Source organism: Abramis brama (assembly GCF_963993115.1).
Source record: "Abramis brama genome assembly, chromosome: 1".
Lineage (NCBI taxonomy): Eukaryota > Metazoa > Chordata > Actinopteri > Cypriniformes > Leuciscidae > Abramis > Abramis brama.
The window spans coordinates 42,595,768-42,617,218 of record NC_139963.1 but is presented as its reverse complement, the minus strand read 5'-3'; the positions used below and the strand labels follow the sequence as shown (position 1 = coordinate 42,617,218).

The window sequence follows — 21,451 nt, the reverse complement described above, 5'->3', positions numbered from 1 at the left end:
GGATGCACCTTCTAAATTTTTCTTCAGTATGGAGAAAAAAAATAGTCAAAGCAGAATAATTCATTCCTTGGTCTCTGATACAGGACAGGAATTAACTAAAACTTCTGAGATAAGAGAAGTTGCTGTACAGTTTTATAAAAAATTATATACAGCTGATCTGATAAATGAAAAGATGACTATTAGTAGTTTTTTTGAAGGTCTGCCAAAACTTGATGAAGAGAGTAATGAAAGTTTGCAACTACCTCTGACAGAACAAGAACTGTATACAGCAATGATGGGCATGGAGAATGGGAAATCTCCCGGGATTGATGGGTTACCCATTGAATTTTATAAAACTTTCTGGCCCGTTTTAAGAGAAGATCTCTTAGTGGTGTTTGATGAAAGCCTTACTAATGGGTTTCTTCCCCTTAGTTGCAGAAGGGCAGTTATCACTTTATTGCCCAAAAAAGGTGATCTTCAGAATATAAAAAATTGGAGGCCTGTTTCTCTCCTGTGTTCAGAGTATAAAATCCTGTCTAAGACATTAGCTACAAGATTGAGTAAAATAATAGGGAAGGTGATACACTACGATCAAACATATTGTATACCAAATAGATCGATTTTTGATAATATAACTTTAATCAGAGATGTTTTAGAAGTTTCAAAGTTGTTTGGTGTAAACATTGGCCTTATTTCTCTAGACCAAGAGAAGGCATTTGATCGGGTTGAACACCTTTATTTGTGGCATACTTTACAAGCTTTTGGTTTTAATTCACGTTTTATTGATATGATTAAAACAATGTATTGTGACATTGAGAGTGTGATTAAAATTAATGGTAGTTTGTGTGCTCCTTTTAATGTACAGAGAGGGGTTCGACAAGGTTGTGCCATGTCTGGGCTATTATATGTGCTGGCTATAGAACCACTGTTGTCCATGTTACGAAATAAGTTAAAGGGTTTAACATTGCCACAGTGTAATAATGCTTTCCATTTATCTGCATATGCTGATGATGTAATTGCTTTTATAAATGATGATGATGATGTTGAAATGTTACGACAGATTGTTAATGATTTTAAGGATATTTCATCAGCAATTGTTAATTGGGGGAAAAGTGATGCTTTATTGATTGGAAAATGGGAAGGAGGAAATCCCATTCTACCAGGAGGCTTATTATGGAAAAAAGATGGGCTAAAGTATCTTGGTGTTTTCTTAGGCAATGAAGCCTTCATGCAGAAGAACTGGGAAGGAATGGCAGATAAAGTAACTGGACGTTTGAAAAAATGGAAATGGCTGCTTCCTCAGTTGTCTTTTAAAGGACGGACACTTATTATCAACAATCTTGCGGCTTCTTCCCTGTGGCATAGACTTGCATGCGTCGACCCTCCGGTTGGTCTCTTAGCAAACATTCAAACAGAAACAGTGAACTTTTTTTTGGGACAATTTGCATTGGATCCCTCGAAGCGCTTTGTTTCTGGCTAAAGAAGATGGAGGCCAAGGTCTAGTGCATTTGTCAAGTAGATGTGCTGCTTATCGTCTTCAGTTCTTGCAGAAGTTAATTCTAGGATCTGAAAGACTGGTATGGAGACCAGTGGCTCAATGCATTCTACGCAGAATAAGTGGACTTGGCCTGGACAATGTGTTGTTTTTAATGGACTCTAAAAGTCCTGCTTTTTATCGAAGCCTCTTTAAAATATGGAGTCTGTTTAAGCCTCAATGGATGGAACCATTAATGTCCCTGTACTGGTTACTCGAAGAGCCCATTGTGTGTGGAGCACGTCTTGATGTATCTGGTGACGAAATACCAGGTCTTAAAGATTTGCTGTATAGAAGTGGATCTCTACAGTTGAAACACATTATAAATAATGCAGGTCCTGATCTTAATGATGTAGAAGCAGTTTCAGCCTTTTTAAAGGTAAAATCTGCACGATACATTAAACGGTTTTTAGATAAACTTTGAATGTACAAGAAAGAATTTTACTTGATGAGTACAATAAGAAATGTATATTTCCAGATTGTGAAGATTTCTTCCCAGATATAAGTATTGTACCTGATCTTTCTTCATTTAATGATATTAATCCCTTGTTGAAGAAGGAAATTGATGTGCAAATTGATTTCTTTGAAGTTAAAGGGAAAGCATTGTACAGAAGTATTGTGAAAGTGACGAATATTAAATGGTTAAATAGAAGTGATACTGTTTGGAGAGACATTTTAGAGATCACTGAAAAAACAAAACCAGTGTGGAGGATTTTGTACAAACCTCCGTTACCTAAAAGAGTTGGTGATCTTCAATGGAGGATACTCCATGGGGCTATAGCAGTTAACTCTTTTGTGGCAATGTTGAACCCAAATGTAAGTGAGGATTGTCCTTTTTGCAGTGAAAGGGAGACTGTGTTTCATTGTTTTATGTTTTGTAACAGACTTTTGTTTTTGTTTAGTCTTCTAGAGCTTCTTTTTGAATCTTTTGAGGTATGTTTTACGAAGCAGGATTTTATTCTTGGTTGTATGTATACCATTAAGAAAAAATACAAATGTCAATTGCTTAATTTTATTGTTGGTATTGCAAAATTATCCATTTATATAACTAGGAGAAACAAAATTGAACAGAAAGGAGAACAAGAACTTGTAACAGCTTTTAAAAAAATGGTAAAATCACGACTTGTAATTGAGTTTAATTTTTATAAACTAATGAGTACATTGAATATTTTTGAAATTGAGTGGTGCTGTGATAATGTGCTGTGTCCTTAGTTGATAATGAACTGGTCATCTCAGAAGTGTTGATGTAAGATTTTTTTTAATTAGATTGAAAAAGATGTGATTTGTTTTTGTGAATGTTTTTTATTGTTATGATTTTTTGTAATAAAAGGATTGTCAAAATTCAAAAAAAATTCTCTCTCTCTCTCTCTCTTTCTCTCTCTCTCTCTCTCTCTCTTTCTCTCTCTCTCTCTCTCTCTCTCTATCTCTCTCTCTCTCTCTCTCTCGTTTCCGGTGTGAGCGTTTGGAGCGTCGTGAGTGTGGAGCGTGTTTTTCTGAGTGAGTTTTCTTTTTTTTCTCTCTCTCTTTTTTTTCGTTTTTTCACCCTTTATTGCTTTTTTTTATTGTTTAGTTAGTTGTTGTTTGGGTTTTTTTTGGGTCGCGTGGGGGTTTCCCCTTGCGTGGACATGGCGGACTCACGAGTTGGTGTTCTAAAGAATCTCACGCGTCGTCACGGTGTTAAAGTGGCGGCCGCGGTGAGTGTTGAAGATAGTTGTTTGGCAATGGGGGAAGTTGTTGGCCACGACAGTATTTTGTCGGCGTCTAAAATGAATAGTGCTGTTGTGGTTTTTTTGAAGTCAGTCGAAAAAGCAAACGAACTAGTGGAAAAGGGAATAGTTGTAAATAATCTCTTCACACCTGTTCTTCCGCTTTCAACACCCTCAAAAAAAGTAACTTTGTCTAATATTCCACCTTTTGTTTCTGATGACACTGGTTAAGATCCTTTCCCGCTATGGAAAGCTGGTTTCACCGATCAAGAAAATTCTTATTGGTACTGCTTCACCACTGTTAAAACATGTAGTTTCTTTTAGAAGATTTGCCTACATGATTTTGAAAGATAGCGAAGAACTCGACTTGACTTTTAACATTAAGGTTGACAATTTTGATTATGTTTTCTATGCCACAACGGACAAGATGAAGTGCTTTAACTGTGGTGGGGTAGGCCATCTGATTTGGACTTGCCCTAAAAGGAGTAAAGAGGATAATACATCGACTGATGGGCAAGACATGGAGGTTAGTCTAAACAGTGATGATGAGGACAGGGTTGTAGCAGGGACTTCTAATGCTCCCATTCTGAATGTGAAAAAGGTGACTGTTGTTGAGAATAATGGTGGTGTTTCTGAAGCTCAGGATGTAGTTTCTGATATCACTGAACCAGTAGTGTCTTTGCAGGAAGATACTGCTGTAGTGAGTGAAGGAGTCAGTGATACCATTACTGAGTCAGTTTTAACAAAGGATAAAAGTGATAATGTGAAGGGTCAATTGTTCGAACTGTGTGATGATGTTGATCTAGAATCAGATACAACTGAGTTTAAGATTCCAGGTAAAAGGAAAAGTTCAAGTGAAGTTCAGAGTATTAAACAGAAAAAAACAAATTTTGTTGATGATGATGATAAGGAAGGGATGGAAAGTGGCAACGAATCTTCGGATTCAAATTTCAGTTTTTCTCAAAGAGCTTCATCCAGTCGTGATTATGAGGTAGAAGACATTAAAATATTCCTCAAAGCAACGAAAAATAAAAGAGGAGTACGTGTCTGTGAATATTTTCCAGACATCAAACAATTTGTTGACAAAACCAAGATGTTCATGGCGGAAAGCTTATTCACAAACAAAGAAATTTATCGGTTAAAGAAAATTGTGAGAATTTTAAACCCTGATCTTGTAAATGATAATAGCTAAAAAGCCAAACATGACACATGGGTTTCTAGTTTTGTTTTTATCAGCTTTTGTTTGTTTTTTATTTTCTTCTTTTCTTTTAAAAATGAATGAAATTAATATTGCTTCCTTGAATATTAATGGAGCAAGAGATTTTAAGAAAAGAATGGAAATTTATGAATTTGTGAAACAAAGTTAGATGTGGTGATGCTGCAGGAAACTCATAGTGATCTAAAAAATGCTTCTGATTGGGCTAGAGAGTGGGGTGGTCTTTCGTTTGTAAGTCATAATACTTCACTTAGTGGTGGAGTAGCCATTCTTTTTGCGAAATTTTTTAACCCTCACTCTTTTCAAGTAGAAGAAATAGTGAAAGGTAGACTTTTAAAAATAAGAGCAAACTATGACAAGATTGTTATTGTTTTTATTTGTGTGTACTGTCCGGTCTCCGCAATAGAGAGAATGGTGTTTTTAAATATTTTGTCTTCTGTGTTATAAAAATGTGATCAAGAAGAGTTTTTGTTTTTGGGAGGTGATTTTAACTGCACTGAATCTAATCTAGATAGGAATCATTTAGAACCTCATATGCCTTCTAGAAATCGATTGATTCAATTTGTTAAGATGCATGAATTGTGTGATGTTTGGAGACGACAAAAGGGCATGCAAAAAACAGTATACTTGGACTCACGTGCGTGATAGAATCATTTCTATGGCAAGATTAGACAGATTTTACATTTTCAAACACCATTATAATGTTATAAGGAATTGTCACATTGTACCTGTTAGTTTTTCTGACCATTGTATGGTCAAATGTTCAGTTTTTATAAATCTTTTAAAACCCCAAAGTGCTTATTGGCAATTCAACACTTCATTATTAAGTGACAAACATTTTAAAGAATGTTTTAACTTTTTTTGGGAGGATTTTAAAACTAAGAAAGGTTTTTATAACTCTGTACAACAATGGTGGGATGTAGGAAAAGCCCAAATTAAACTGCTTTGTTTACAGTTTACTCGAAACATCACTACAGAGACGACTTTTAGAATGAGTATCTTGGAGGCTGATATTTTGCTGATGAGTCTACTCGTACAAGAGGTTTCTTAGACTTACTTTTAGATAAAAGAACAAAATTGGCTGATCTACTTGGTTCTAGGACACAGGGGGCCTTGGTCAGGTCGAGATTTCAAAACGTAAATCAAATGGATGCTTCAACTAAATTCTTTTTTAATTTAGAAAAGAAGAATGGTCAAAGTAGAACCATTCATGCTTTAAGATCTGAATCTGGAATTCTTTTGACAGATCCTTCGGATATTCGCCAGAGGGCAGTTGGTTTTTATGAGAATTTATATAAAAGTGAAGTTGCTGTAGAGCTAGAAAATGAGGGTGAGTTCTTCTTTGAAAACTTACCTCAGGTGCCTGAAAGCATCAACACTGGAATGTCTGGCCCTCTGAGTATGAGTGAGCTACAGAAGGCAGTTCAGGGAATGGTGTCTGGAAAAACACCAGGCAGTGATGGTATACCAGTGGACTTTTACAAGTCTTTTTGGTCAACAGTAGGAGAAGATCTCCTAGAAGTGTTGAATACCAGCAAGGGGTAAACTGCCTCAAAGTTGCCGGAGAGCTGTGTTGACCCTCCTACCGAAAAAAGGAGATCTTGGAGATATAAAGTGTTGGCGTCCAGTTTCTTTGCTCTGCAGCGACTATAAGCTTTTATCGAAGGTCTTAGCTAACAGACTGGCTAATGTAATGGATAGTGTTATTCATCCTGATCAAACCTACTGTGTCCCAGGTAGATCGATATTTGACAACATTTCTTTTATTCGTGATCTTATCGAAGTCTCCAAGATGCTAAAACTAAATTGTGGTTTTATTTCGTTAGATCAAGAGAAAGCTTTTGATCGGGTAGAACATTGTTTTTTATGGAAGGTTTTAAACGCATTTGGCTTTAGTGATAGTTTCATTAACTACATCAAAGTTCTTTATAATGATGTTGAGAGTATTTTAAAGGTCAATGGTGGTTTATGTACTCCTTTTACAGTTTTTAGAGGCATAAGACAGGGTTGTGCATTATCTGGTATATGTTATATTCTTTAGCGATTGAGCCTTTGTTAAATCAGATAAGGTGTAAGCTTCAAGGTATAATTTTACCAGAATGTAGGAATAAATTCACACTGTCGGCCTATGCAGATGACGTGACTGTGTGTATCAATGGACAAAGTGATATTCAGGCTTTGTTAAATTTGTTGAAAACTTTTAAAAAAATATCTTCTGCCAATATAAATTGGAAAAAAAGTGAAGCTTTTTTAATAGGGGATTGGAAAAATGATAAACCAAAACTTCCTATGGGCCTGGAGTGGGGAAAAGTTGGTTTTAAATATTTAGGAGTTTTTATTGGAGACGAAGTAGTTACACAGAAAAACTGGGAGGGTATAATTGAGAAAGTTAAAGGTCGACTTGAGAAATGGAAATGGTTGCTTCCAAAAATGTCATTTAGAGGGCGAGTTTTAATTGCAAATAATTTAGTGGCTTCTTCGCTGTGGCACAAGTTTGCTTGTTTAGATCCCCCGTTAACTTTGTTAATAAAACTACAAGCACTGCTTGTGGATTTTTTTTGGGATAAGCTGCATTGGATCCCGCAAAGTGTTTTATTTCTGTCCAAAGAAGAAGGTGGTCAGGGACTGATACATTTACAAAGTAGAATAGCTGCTTTTAGATTACAATTTGTGCAAAGACTTTTAACTGTTTCAGATGTTTTTAACTGGAATGCTGTAGCAAGGTTGATTTTGAACAGGTTGGGTAATTTTAACTTGGGAAGGACAATTTTTTTGATGGATCCACTGAAATTAAGTTTTCCTATGTTACCTGTATTTTATAATAATGTCTTTAAAGTGTGGAATCTTTTTACTTTTCAAAAAGTGGAAGACTCAAAATCTCTTTACTGGCTATTAGAAGAGCCTTTAATCCATGGGAAGCGTTTGGACTTAACAAACAATTTTTTCCTTCCTGGAATAAGCAAAGCACTTATTGACAACAAAATAGTGACTCTTGGCCGTTTGCTGGAAGTAGCTGTACTTGATTTTAAAAACAAGGAAGCAACATCTCGATGTCTTGGAATCAATTCTACTCGCGTTATAGCACAACTTCTTCAGAGATGGGAATCTGCAATAAGTGATCAAGAGAGACTTTTGCTATTGGACTATAAAAACAAACGGTGTAATCCAGACTCGGAAGAGTGTTTTCCGGGTTTGTTTTTTTCTCTTAAGTTGGATGGGTGTGCTGGTTTTTATCTTGAACAAGTTGATTCTTTAAGTGTTGATTTTTTTTCCTGTGATAGAAAGCTTTTGTATAAATATTGTGTAATTGTTTTTAATAAGAACAAGTTGAATAATAGAATAGATACACCTTGGCGTGGTTTTTTTAAGTTAAATGAAGACAAAAAACCTGAATGGAGAGTTTTTTATAAACCACCATTGACCAAAAAAACAGGAGACTTGCAATGGAGAATTGTTCATGGTGTTATTGCAGTCAATGCTTTTACTTCTGTTTTAAATCCTGAAAGCACTGATAAGTGTCCTTTTTGTGATGACAGAGAAACTATTTTTCATGCTTTTTTAAATTGTTATAGACTTGAACCACTGTTTTCTGTTTTAAAAGATGTTTTTAAAAAATGTAATGAGGTATTTTCACAAGAAATTTTCATTTTAGGATGTAAATATGTCCTTAAAAAAAGTTTGTGTGTCAACTGCTTAATTTTGTGGTGGGACAAGCAAAAATGGCCATCTATTTGAGCAGGAGAAAAAAAAATTGAACAGGATGTAATGCAAAACATTGTTGTATTGTTTTTTTTAACTTGGTACAATCTAGAATCTTAATTGATTTTTATTATTATAAAAGTATTGATGATCTGCTTTCTTTTGAAAATATTTGGAGCTGTAATGATGCTCTATGTGTCATTTTTGAAGATGAATTAATTTTCACACTTTATTGATTTTATTTTAAAAGTTGTGTTTTTTTTTTTGGAGGCTGTATCATTGTAACAAGATGAATTTTTGTAAATAAAAGCTTTTTGAATCTCAAAAAAAAAAATCTCTCTCTCTCTCTCTCTCTCTCTCAGGTGTAGATGAGTGGGTGAACATGTTCACTCTCTTTCTCTTTGAACTGAAAACAATGGACTCTCCATTGGCAATTCTAATAACTGTTTAATATGGAAGCAAAACTGATTTAAGTGAGTCTCAGTGAAGTCCAAAACATTCATGGAGGATTTACGATTTTAAATCAAATTCTGCTGTAATCCACATGAGGAGTATTAGAGCTGTCAATCAATATAAATGTTTCATCAAATGCCCTATCTATCTATCTATCTATCTATCTATCTATCTATCTATCTATCTATCTATCTATCTATCTATCTATCTATCTATCTATCTATCTATCTATCTATCTATCTATCTATCTAAATGCATCGCAACAATGCTAATGTGTTGTTTTCACTCAGTATCCAAATGTCACTGTTTGTATGTTAATCCACTGAAGCATTAAGGGGAATTTGTTGGAAATATGATATCTTTGACACATTTCCTTGTTCTTCAGGCTGCACTGTTTTTTTCTTTTTTTCTTTTGCTATCTGACTTCCTTCTGTCAAATATCTTGTATAAATATGTTGCTGCCATTTTTTGACCTAAGTGTATAATAATCTGCCCAAGTAAGCAGTACAACTACAGACAAGATGAAATATAGAGGAAGTTCTACATGAACTGTGTTTGGAGCAGTAAGATTTCTTTGAAAGAAGTCTCTTATGCTCACCAAGGCTAAATAAAAACTATAATATTGATAAATATTATCACATTTAAATATAAATATTATTTTTAAATATAAAAATAACACATTTAAGTAATGTATTTAAATGTGTATTAAATTGCAATTTCTTCCTGTGATCAAAGCTGAATTTTCAGCATCATTGCTCCAGTCTTCAGTGTCACATGATCCTTCAGAAATCACTCTTATATGATGATTTGATGATCAAGAAACATTCATTATTATTATCAATGTTGAAAACAGTTGTGCTGCTTCATATTTTTGTGGAAACTATGATACATACATGTCTTTACTGACACTTTTGGTCAATTTAATGCATTCTTGCTGGAAAACGTATTAATTTCTTCTTTTTTAAACTTACTGACCCCAAAACTTTGAACAGTAGGTTACCTTATTTTGATTGCTTGAGCACTTACTCAGTCAACCTAGTGTTTTAGTAGTTTCTGGTCTTGTGATGTTCAGTCTGATGGTGCTTTGTGGCGGGTCTGTTCTCATGTGGCTTGTCAGCTGTTGTTGAGTGGTTTTACACCTCCCTCCCTCTCTCTCTCTCTCTCTCTCTCTCTCTCTCTCTCTCTCTCTCTCTCTCTCTCTCTCTCTCTCTCTCTCTCTCTCTCTCTCTCTCTCTCTCTCTCTCTCTGTGTGTGTGTGAACAGGTCGCAGGCTGAACATCACAGCGGAGGCCGACTGCAGAAGACTTCACTGCGCTCTCAGAGACCTGAGCTCTCTCTTGTTCTTCACAGGGGACGTTTTCACCGCCTGCTTTAATGACGCTCTCGCCATCGTGCAGAGGTCAGTTCCTGATTCCCAATTCCTCATTTGACAACAACACTACCTCCTTATGTGTGCACTTTAATGTCCTCTGTGTTTGCTAATGTTTTATGCCATGTTTTTATGCATATTATTAGTGGTCTTATTACTGGTTTTGCTGTGTTGTGTAGTGTGTGCTTCACATGGCTATTTCATGACTTCTTTTTGCATTACACCAAATTTAGTTTTTTTTACACTTGTCATAAATAACTTTGTTTTTACACCCACAAAGTCTTGATTTTGTTTTTGGGATCTACTAGAATAGGTTTTCATGCTTGAATGTTCAAAAACACATTTTCCTCATATTCTCCATTGTTGCATCACCTCTCTCCTCAGTCTGTCAGTAACGCTTTGTTTAGTTCCTGTCTCTCTAAGCCCCTCCCTCTGAGAAGCTTAGATTGCTCTGATTGGTGGGCTGGATCAATGTGTTGTGATTGGTCAACTGCTTCATCGTGTTTTGGAAATGTCCCGTCCCTCACCATAAGTTAACTGTGATTTTCAACACACTACTAACTAACTCAACCAGGTCTCGTCCTTTATTTTGCGTATGTCTTGTGCGGAAATTATTTAAATAAGGAATATTGCGACGCGTTTGTTCCCGGGACAGACATTTTTCATGCTCAAACAGCAACATTACACACTGAAGAAAGATGAACATGTAAAAAGAAAGGACCCCTTTGATATACTGATTAAACCCTGGCTCAAAAAACACTTCTCACACTAAACAAATGATTACTAATTTAACTGTGAACTTGTGCAGACTGTCCAAATATAAACTAAACCAAGCCTTTTTTCAAAAAGCAAAGGTTATGGTTTTGGTTTTACTTTCACAAGTGCAATGTATTTTCCTGTTGACGCCAACACTGTGTCAAAATAATATGCAAATAAATGCAAACAAATATCATATTATTCATTTAGGAATTAATAGCTTGAATTATTAATACAGATTGATAGATGGTCAGATGTAAATAACTGACTGAAATGTGTGATGTTTAATTCTTGGCCATTATGTTTCTCCTCCTCTCAGATTGGTGGAAGTGTCGTGTTACGGTTCTCAGATCAGCCTGTACGATGTAGAGATGGCTGTTCCTACAGTGCTCAAACCAGATCTTATAGATGTGTAAGTAGTCACTTAAGTAGGCACTAGTTGATGCAGGTTAATCTAAATGAGAATAGTTTTAAAATAAAACCTAATAAACGTCTCTGTTTTGCAGCCACGCGCAGTCATTGGCCGCTCTGCAGGCGTATTCTCATTGGCTGGCTCAGTTCTGTGGTGAGGTGCAGCGCCAACAAGATCAAACGCAATTTGTGGATCTCATCAGGTCCAGCATGGACGCCACGACCCCTCTCATCAATGCCAAGGTCACTTGATTTTTATAAATGATAATACGTTAATGCTCATTTAAAGCAGAACACAGTCATTTCAAGTTTAAAGAACTGAAGACATGTTTTTAATAAATGTATATGTGTATTGATATGGGTACTACTCTCTCAGAATTGTGAGATATAAACTTGTAAATCTGAGGAAAAATGTAAGAATTTTGAGATAAAAAGTTACAATTACCTTTTTTACAATCTTCCATTACAAACATATTATTGTGCCAATGCTAAGAAAAAATCTATTGAATGTGTTAATGTTCTTAGCCTTTCCTTCTTGTGACGGGACGGCCCAGAGACACGTTACAATAGTTTGTTAAATTAAATAGCAGAGACTGTTTATTGTGTAACCAACATAACAATATCCAGAAAAAAAAAGATTTTATGCAAAATGCTGGACTTTTAACTCTTTCCCCGTCAGCATTTTTTATATTTTTATTTTTTAGGTGCCAGCATTTTTGATTATTTTCACAAAAGTTTCATGGCCCCAGAATATTTTGTTGTATGAATATACCGCTTATTCTAGCTTCTTTTAACAAAAAGCTGACAACAGACTATAACGGGCATAAGCAATGCTTTTATTACATTTTTCTACTTATGTTTTGCCTGTGTTTTGATCAGGAGTTTCTGTACTCATTCAGAAGTTTTTTAATAGCGCCCTCTACCGTATAAGTAAGGAATAATTGACGACAGGCCGTTGAATTATTAGAAAAATAATGCACACCCGAGGTGGTAATGCGGTCACGACGCGAAGCGGAGTGGCCGTTACACCTCGGTGTGCATTATTTTTCTAATAATTCAACGGCCTGAAGTCAATTATTCCGCTTATACTACAGTTACCACACCTCGAAACATTGTTCAGATTATGTATTTCAAGACGTTTGTAAAGTTTTTGTCATTAAAACGCTCTTGTATGTAGGACTAATTTCTTACGCATCTAATCCAATGCCTCCGTTGCTAATTCCAAAACGTCATTTTAGAGTTAGTAACGGAGGTTTGAGCCACTGATAGCAGACTAATGCTGGGGACACACGACTAGCTGACACATTCTCTGACTGTTTTCATCGACTGCAGCAGATTTTAAACACCGACTTTGAACACAGACTGAACGCGCTGAACACGCATTTGGGCATGATCAGTCATAAGTATCAAATTACATTCATAACCGGCCTTAAAGTGTGTCCTCGGCTCGACTTTATGCAGTTATTAGAGAGAGATGTTGCAATAATGAGACAGAAAAGCATGTGCGTCAATATTATTATTTATTTATTAATTCAATTCGTTTTAATTAATTCGTTCATTCTTTTTTTTCTTTCTATTATTGACAGATGACAGTAGACTAGCCAAATAAATGAAGAAGAAAAAAAAAGCCTTTTAACAAGTAAGGCCTATCAATAATTATTTATTTGTTATATTATCTGCAATAAAAATCCGTGCTGCAGAACTATCCATTTATTTAGCCTATATTCAGATTCATTTTCTATTGATTATAGATAGGAATATACTTTATTTATTAAAATTAAACTGCATGTTTCCATTGATTGTGAAGCTAGACATTGAAAATTGCAGATCAAGCGCATGGGGCTAAATGTTTTTTTCTTGTTATGAATTGTATCCTATTTTCCGTTATTACAGTTAACTACGCGAAGCGATATGGAACTGTAATGCGGTCAAGACCTGCCTGGAACTACTTTAGCTGTGCGTTTCCCTGAAAATAATGCACACCTTAGAACGTTCGTCAACCAATCAGATTCAAGCATTCAACGGCCCTGTAGTATAACAGTGAAAATAATCACTGGATAATTCCATCAATGCTGGGAAAGAGTTAATTATAAACAAGCTTGAAATACACAGGGACTCTTATTTTGAAATGTATGTGCTTCACTATTTCCAGTTGCTCATTCAAACAGATGAGGGAGATAAAATAAGCACTCTTACAATAATCTACAACATATTGCAATATAAACACCATAAAGTAAACATTGTCATAATTTATTCAGCCATGTCTTCATAATAAGGTTTGTAGTAGAAATGTACAAAACTATATATTTATTTGTGGGCTTGTCTTGAGACTGAAGCATGTCTCTCGGCTGTGAGATCTACAGTAGATCTTTAGATCAGACCATCTTCTGTTCAACCAGTTATTCTTTATTCTTTCTCTTTGATGAACTCTAATCCGCCCGATCTCCGTGTGTCACAGGTTCCAGAGAAGTTGCTGTTATCTGCGTGCCATCTCCTGGTCTCCATGTCCACCACCGTACGACCGGTGTTCCTGGTTTCGCTGCCGGCGGTGCAGAATATCTTCAACCTGATCACAGAGAATCATAACCACAGATTACCTCAGGAGGTGTGTGTGTGTGTGTGTGTGTTGGTCTGACAGTGTGGCACAGTTTGTACTTGGATCCTTCTGTTGTGATGTAATGTTGTTGTTTCCTCAAGGCTCACGTCCTGGTGTGTCGAGCTCTGTCCAACATGTTGCTGTTGCCGTGGCCCAGTCTACCAGAAGCAGAGCAGCAGTGGCCGAGCCGTTCGTCCAATCACGCGCGGCTTCTCAGCAGTCTGACGCAGCAGTACCGCCTCCTGCCCCGCCCACCCAACCATCACCCCAACAGTGAGAGCAACAGATGATTGATAGCAATGTCAAATATTATAATATATAACATATATAAATATATATAGTAGGGGTGGGAATCTTTTACCATCTCACGATTCGATTCGATTCCGATTCTTGAGGCCACGATTCGATTCAAAATCGATTTTCGATTCAAAAAGATTTTCGATTCAAAACAATTCGATTTTATTCATAATGATTTCTAATCAGGTTTCTGATCATGATCTACTCTCATCTGCTTTGCAATACAGAATGACAAACGGAGACATTAAAGTGTCTTTTTCACATTTATTAAATTCAATTCTCAGGGAAGTGCCTTTTATCAAAAACATTGAAAAAATATTTTTACTTGGTACTTTTAAAGCAAAGTATTTATGATGACCCATAACGAACTTACTTCCAATACTTCCTATATTAATTGTATTAATAAAACAAATGGAAGTGATTTGGCAAGTCAACTGTAAGGTTACATTTGCCAGCATATGTCCCAACATTGCTGAGAACCAACAGGAAAATAAATGTGTGCCTGTACTAGCAGCATACTTGTAGTAAATTAATACAAACTTCAGCATATTCTGAATCTCTAGCATTTAATAATAGACTTCTAACCAACATCCTCTTGTTATTTCCAATGAGCAATATAATCCTTCAGACAAAAAAAAAACATTTTACTGTAGCAAATTCACAAACAGTTTTCGTTCAAAAATATAGAATTATGTACCAGAAGCTATCATAACGTATAATGCTTGTGGACTTATGCATATTCTGAATAATTAGTAACATACAAAGTCGCTCTTGACTTATACACAACTAAATAATAAAGAGTTATGACTTGAAATGTTTGCTGTATACCACAATCAAAAATAGCAAAGAAAGTGAATGAACATCTGCAGAGAGTAACTTACAGTCAAAATGTAACTTTTTGTGACTGGCATTGCACATATTGCATACAGATCAGATCGGTTTACACAGCATATTGATGTGAAAACTAAACAATACAGAAATTAGCTCTCATACAAAAAAATACTAAATAGATCACAATGAAATTGCCAATGTTCCATACGTTAGCTTTTAACGAAGACATTCTCTGGTGCCGTTCGGATTTGGCGCTCAGCCATCATGCGTATGTTATGTGCGCGTCTCTGTTATGTGCACGCCACAGACTGTCCGCGCACTGCACGTCCGCTTCAGAGTTCCGCCTTTTGCGTTCCTTCAATGTTACGTTATTAGATATTTTTTTTTTTTTTTTAGAAAATCGATTTTTGACATTTGTGAATCGATTCAGAATCGTCCACGTCCCGAATCGCGATTCATCTAAGAATCGATTTTTTTCCCCACCCCTAATATATAGCAGTGATGCTTTAAATTGACTAAAAGTGACTGTAAAGACATTTATAATGTTAGTTTCTAAATCGATTGAAATAGATTTCTGTTTCATATCAATGCTGTTCTTTTGAACTTTCTATTCAACAAAGAATAAAAAAAATCACATTTGCACAAAAATATTATTCTGCACAACTGTTTTCAACATTGATAATAAGATATGTTTCTTGAAATCATCATATTAGAATAATATTTTTAATATTTAAAAAAAGAAAACGTTTAAATTAAAATTGTAATATTTCACATTATTAGTTTTTACGGTATTTTTGATAAGCATTTCCACTGCAGGTCTTGATGCCCAATTCTGATTTGTTACCTACCCCAAACTTTTTGAATGGGATTTTTTATTTATATAAAGGTTATTTATATATTGATTGTCATTTAAATTTTATTTTTTTATAATTTTTTTAAACAGCCGTTTTTACCAGTTATTCTAAGAGTATTTTCAGAAATGGCAGTAATGTAAGTAATGATGTGTCCCTCAGGTAAAGCGGTGATCCAGCAGACTCTGTGTGTGTTGAAGGATCTGGTGGACAGTATATCAGGAGAGGCCACTAAATCACGTCAGATCTGTTACCACAGCCTGCAGGAGTCAGTCCAGGTCACGCTCGCGCTGTTCCCTCACTTCATCCAGCAGCCAGGTGAACAAATCAGCATCAACATCAGCGTTCATGACCACGACTCCTCCACTGCCTTCTGTTGCTGTAATGATGTTTGCTGAGGATTCATATTCTCTCTCTCTCTCTCTCTCTCTCTCTCTCTCTCTCTCTCTCTCTCTCTCTCTCTCTCTCTCTCTCTTAGATTTTGTATAGTTTAGATTTTTCTAGTAAGTAAAAGGCCTTTCAGGTCTTTTTGCTGTGAAGTCTTTACTGAAGGAAAAGTAAAAATAACTTATATTGTTAGTATTATTTGAACTTTTACTGGACTAAAGCAACTTAGGTTTACTTGATTATTCATAAATCTTTTTTTCTTTTTTTGGGAAAATGTTAAAATGTGAGTATCAAATATGATACATCAGGCTTTTGAGGAACATTTATGTTCATCTCTGTCATCATTGTATTGCTTTGCATTATGTGTTTTAAAACTACAGAGATTTGATCATAAAACTAAGCATTTAAATATCATTTTACTAAGACATTATTAGAAGATATAGAGTGACAACTGATATTTATATGCATTTTATGTAAGTAGTCTGTTATGCTGTTATATGGTCAAAAAGTAAGATGAAATTCTGATAGCTTTTAATGTAAACCTTACTTGCTACTTACTTTTTGACCATATAAGTAACATCTGCATCATATAGCATATTTCTGCTCAGTTTGGGCCTCTGATTCAAATTGAAGTGTTTTTCTTCCTTGAGAATGAGCTTCATATTCTCACTATATCAGGCAATATGAGCCATAAAAGCCTGATGTATCAAATATGATACTCAAAAATCACAACTTTTATTCTCTCTCTAAAGGTTCAGTTAACTCTTCCATTCAGAATATAGTTTTATTTCTGACTTATTTCATATGTCAAGCATTACAGGATTGAACATGCTGTTCATCTTTGCTTTATTGTCTCAGGTTGTGGTTCAAGAGCCTGGCCAGACCTTCAAGCCTCTGTTACCCAGCATCCTCAGCCTTTGTTTGGACCAGGTTTACCCAATAGTGGCAGAGGTAAGAGACATGAGTTAAAGACACCCCACCTCAGAGTGCTTAAGGTTAAAATCCATTCCCCTGCATAATTTGATTAACGAAAAAAAAAGGTAACTGTGTTTGCCACGTTTTAACTGTACGTATATTTGATCTAATGTTTAATTTTTAACTTAGTTAACCAGTAAACTAATTAGTTGTTATAGTAGTATTTTTTTCACTTTTTTTCTGTAAAAATTACATTGACAGTGACATGACAAACATTTTTATAGTGTAGAAACCAGAATGCAGAACATTTAATACATTAGCATTTACAAGACAAACACTAATCACTGTTTAGCAGAATGAAGAGTTTAGCTTTTTATTGACTTTCTTTGTATGGAACATTGTAGTATTTATTATAAATTATTTATTCGTGCACATCATTTTTGAGTTGATCCAATCAATTAATAATGGATAAAATTAAGTCACAGCCTTTTTTTTTTTTTTTTTTTTTTTGAGAAGCCATTTCACTATAAATCACAATCGAGAAGAAAAGATTATTGCAACTTCTGTTTCATGCCGACTTTAAAAGTCCTCTAGCGTTCTTCTTTCTGGAAGCTCTTTTAATTCGCTCATCTTCACGTCTGTGTTCTGCAGCGTTCCTGTCCGGATGTGAAAGCTGAGATGTTTGAGCTGCTCTTCCAGATTCTTCATCAGAACTGGAGGTTCTTCTTCAAGAGCTCAGTGTTGAGCAGCGTACAGAGAACCGGAGCGGAAGAACTCATGGAGAACCAAGCGCAGTTCACGGCTGCCATGCAGGTATCGACCGCACGTGTGTAACACACACACACACACACACACACACACACACACACACACACACACACATATATAACTCTCCTCAAAGCCTGAGTTACAGCATGTCTTAACCAAGCGTCAAGAAATAACCTCTCGTCCATGTGGATCAAAGTGTATAACCTAACAAGACATTTTATTAGTCGCTATGTTCCTATTTTTGTTTTGTTTTTCATGTTTGGCAGTATTATTTTAGTTTTATTATAGTTGTAATATTTATTTAACTAGCTTTTATTTTTATAATTTTAGTTTTCATGTTAATTTTAGTTAATTTTGTTGTAATTTTATAATTATTTTTTTAATATTCCTATTTTGGTTTAATTTTATTTTATTTCAGTGTTTATATTTATTCCCAGTTCAATTTTGTTTAATATGTTTTTCAAGTAATATTTATATTTTATTTTATTTCATTTATTACAATTAACAGAAGAGTTTTTAATAGTTTTAATATCAGTTTTATTTGACAATAATAACCCTGATGTTTGGTGCTGAAATCTCATTGGTTGTAAAATCCCGTTCCACATAGCTGTATATTAATGTTTTGGGGCTTTTGAATGTCTGTATATTATTTGTCAGTTCTTAGAATCTCGTTACATATAATTGAGATTAAATAGCGGAGCTGGAAACGCTGCTAAGCGTGATTCTTGTGTCTGAGCGTCGTGTCTTTGATTTGCAGGCATTTGGTCAGTCTTTCCTACAGCCGGATATTCACATCTTCAAACAAAACTTGAGTTACCTGGAGGTCCTGAACACCAAACACAAGTTGTACCACAGGGTAAGACACGCTGACATATGCTTACATTTGCTCAAATCTGATGATTGAATGTAGTGAAGATCCTGCAGCTTTTTTAATATGGACTATTTCCATAGAATGATCCATCACACATATATACACTGAACAAAATTATAAACGCAACACTTTTGTTTTTGCCCCCATTTTTCACGAGCTGAACTCAAAGATCTAAGACTTTTTCTATGTACACAAAAGGCGTATTTCATATTGTTCACAAATCTGTCTAAATCTGTGTTAGTGAGCACTTCTCCTTTGCCGAGATCATCCATCCACCTCACAGGTGTGCATATCAAGATGCTGATTAGACGGCATGATTATTGCACAGGTGTGCCTTAGGCTGGCCACAATAAAAGGCCAGGGCGGCGTGATCAAATGGCAGATCGTGTGCAGTGGTTTGGTCGGTGATGTGTGGTTTGGTCAGTGATGTGTGTGTGTGTGTGTGTGTGTGTGTGTGTGTGTGTGTGTGTGTGTGTTTCAGAAGCTGTTCAGGAACTCCATGCTGTTCCACTTCATAAATGTTCTTCTGCAAGTCCTGCTGCACAAGAGTCACGACCTCCTCCAGGACGACATCACGCTGGCGCTCTACAACATGGCGGCTGTGGATTTCCAAGCGTTTTACTCGTCCTTCTTGCCAGAGTTTCTCAACGGCTGCCAAGGCCTCGACCCTCACCAGCGCACAACGCTTGCCCGAAACTTCACGCCAGAGAGAGTGAGTAAACGTGACTGATGTGATTCATTCCTGAAGCTCTAATTACTGGAGTGTTTTACTAATGTGAAGGACTGGAACATTTTCACTTTAGCCGAGCTTTGCCTGGCAAACTAAATAATCTAATTGTTTACATGACCATAATTTTTTTATATAGGCTATATCTTTTTTTGAAGAAGTGCTCACCAAGATTGCATTTGTCAATGATCAAAAAAGCAGTACTACTGTGAAATATGATTAATTTTTCTATGTGAATATATTTTAAAATGTAATTTATTCCTGTGATCAAAGCTGAATTTTCAGCATCATTACTCCAGTCTTCAGTGTCACATGATCCTTCAGAAATCATTTCTAATATGATGATTTGATGCTCAAGAAACATTTCTTATTATTATTATTAATGTTGAAAACTGTTGTGCTGCTTCATATTTTTTCAGGATTCTTTGATAAATAGAAAGTTCAAATGCAAGTCACGTCTCTTTTTCTTCTGTGTTTCCCGCCCCTCACAGGACCTGCCGTCGTTTTCTCAGGGAGTGTATCGTATCGTGAACGATCTGCGCTTCTACAGACTGTGCAATGGAAGTCTTCCACCGGGAACATTGAAACTATAGCAGCGCATCACCCCCGTCACAGCCAAACCACGGCCCGACTTCTTCTTGAGGACGCGCATCACTGCTTCAGTGGGCATGTGTCGCCTTTCACACGGGCCAGCCTGTGATCTCAGTGCCGGCGTGTTCTGAGAGCTGCAGGGCTTCTAGCGTCAGCTTGTTTTATGTTTATTTCTGATAGATTTTACACGTTGCCAATGATCAAGAGGCCAAAGTGGATGTTCAACAGATGCTGTCGAGAAACTCGTCCAGAATCAGCCGGTTCGGGTTTCAATGTTGCGTTATTTAAATACGAGCAGTGCTTTCCCAGTGACCTGTTGTTTTAAAGGACTGGTGTCACTGAAAGCACACTTATTTTGTTGAAATGAACAGCCGGCGTTTGAAATGCAGTGGTGTAGAGTTAAACGAACACGTCTCAAGACGGCTTCATGTGGATGTTCATACGGGCTGTTGTTGAGTCTGAATGGTTTTAAAGTGAACGGGTGCAACGCAGAGCACTGGATTTCTCTTTCTCTTAAATGTCTGGTTTTATCAGCCTCTGGCTCTCACATCTTTTTCATATCATTCCATCCTGATCCAGGAGAAACAAACCTTCAATAAAGTTTTATAATAAAATGCATTATTTGTTTTTCTCGTTCTGTTATTGTATGTGATATCTTGTTTTACACACAGCAGCAATGCATGCTGGGAGCAATGGGTTTTAAAATATGCTGGCTCCTAGCATGCATTCATATGCACATTATTGATGTCTGTGTGAGTCCAAATGAATCAGTGTTTAAAAGAAATCTTCAAACAAACAAAGTCAATGTACAGTAGCGATGTTACATTTGACACTGAAGCTTCAAAGCGCTATCGAGGACGCAGCGCAATTTCTCGTGAAGCTCGTGCCGGAGCACGTCTTGTTTTCAGAGAAACACGTGATCAACGAAAAATGATAGGCTTGTTCGACTTGAACCGGCGCTGCACAGACCGACCGGTTTATGACATCAGAGTACCGCGTCCGCGAGAGCAATGAGGAGCTTATCTGCTCTCTATTCGCTCTCGCGGTATTTTGATATTCACTCACCCATCGGTTTGTGCAGCGCCGGTTCAAGTCGAACAAGCCTGAAGCCTCATTTTCTTTCCAGTCACGTGAAATGCTTCACTTTGCGTGTCGGAATGCTTGAACCCAGACCACTTTACATGTTTTTGGAAGTTTAAGTCCATTTACTATCATTTTCTTTTAAATGTATTTAAATAAGCCTATAGCCTATGTTACATGATGATATATTCTGACACATAAACAGCATAGAAACCATAAAATAATTAGACCAACTTGCACCAAGTAACTCTGTTGTTAGTTTTATAATTATAGGCTATTAATATAATTGTTGCATTTATTTTATTGCTACACTTTAATATGTGAATTATATTATCAGAAAACTGAACATTTAGCGTTGTCAGGCTTTTATTTGTGGTTAATGGATAAAACAACGGCGTTGCGCACTCAGACTCA

General features: G+C 36.0%; 1 protein-coding gene and 1 pseudogene across 2 annotated transcripts in view; one reads left to right on the top strand and one right to left on the bottom strand.

The window, feature by feature from the left end:
* The window catches only part of LOC311097392 (uncharacterized protein), a gene marked incomplete at its 5' end in the record, with an annotated part of 189,722 nt that overhangs the window by 129,506 nt on the left and 38,765 nt on the right, over positions 1 to 21,451 (bottom strand). The gene's annotated exons all lie outside the window — the stretch shown is intronic.
* LOC311081278 (exportin-6-like) lies at positions 275 to 20,575 on the top strand (annotated as a pseudogene). Its single transcript, XR_014609513.1, has 15 exons — positions 275 to 449; positions 1,194 to 1,250; positions 2,726 to 2,759; positions 2,973 to 3,010; positions 9,851 to 9,986; positions 11,032 to 11,124; positions 11,219 to 11,366; positions 13,582 to 13,728; positions 13,821 to 13,992; positions 15,861 to 16,079; positions 16,861 to 17,036; positions 17,652 to 17,813; positions 18,526 to 18,624; positions 19,121 to 19,351; positions 19,858 to 20,575. The product of XR_014609513.1 is annotated as an exportin-6-like (transcript).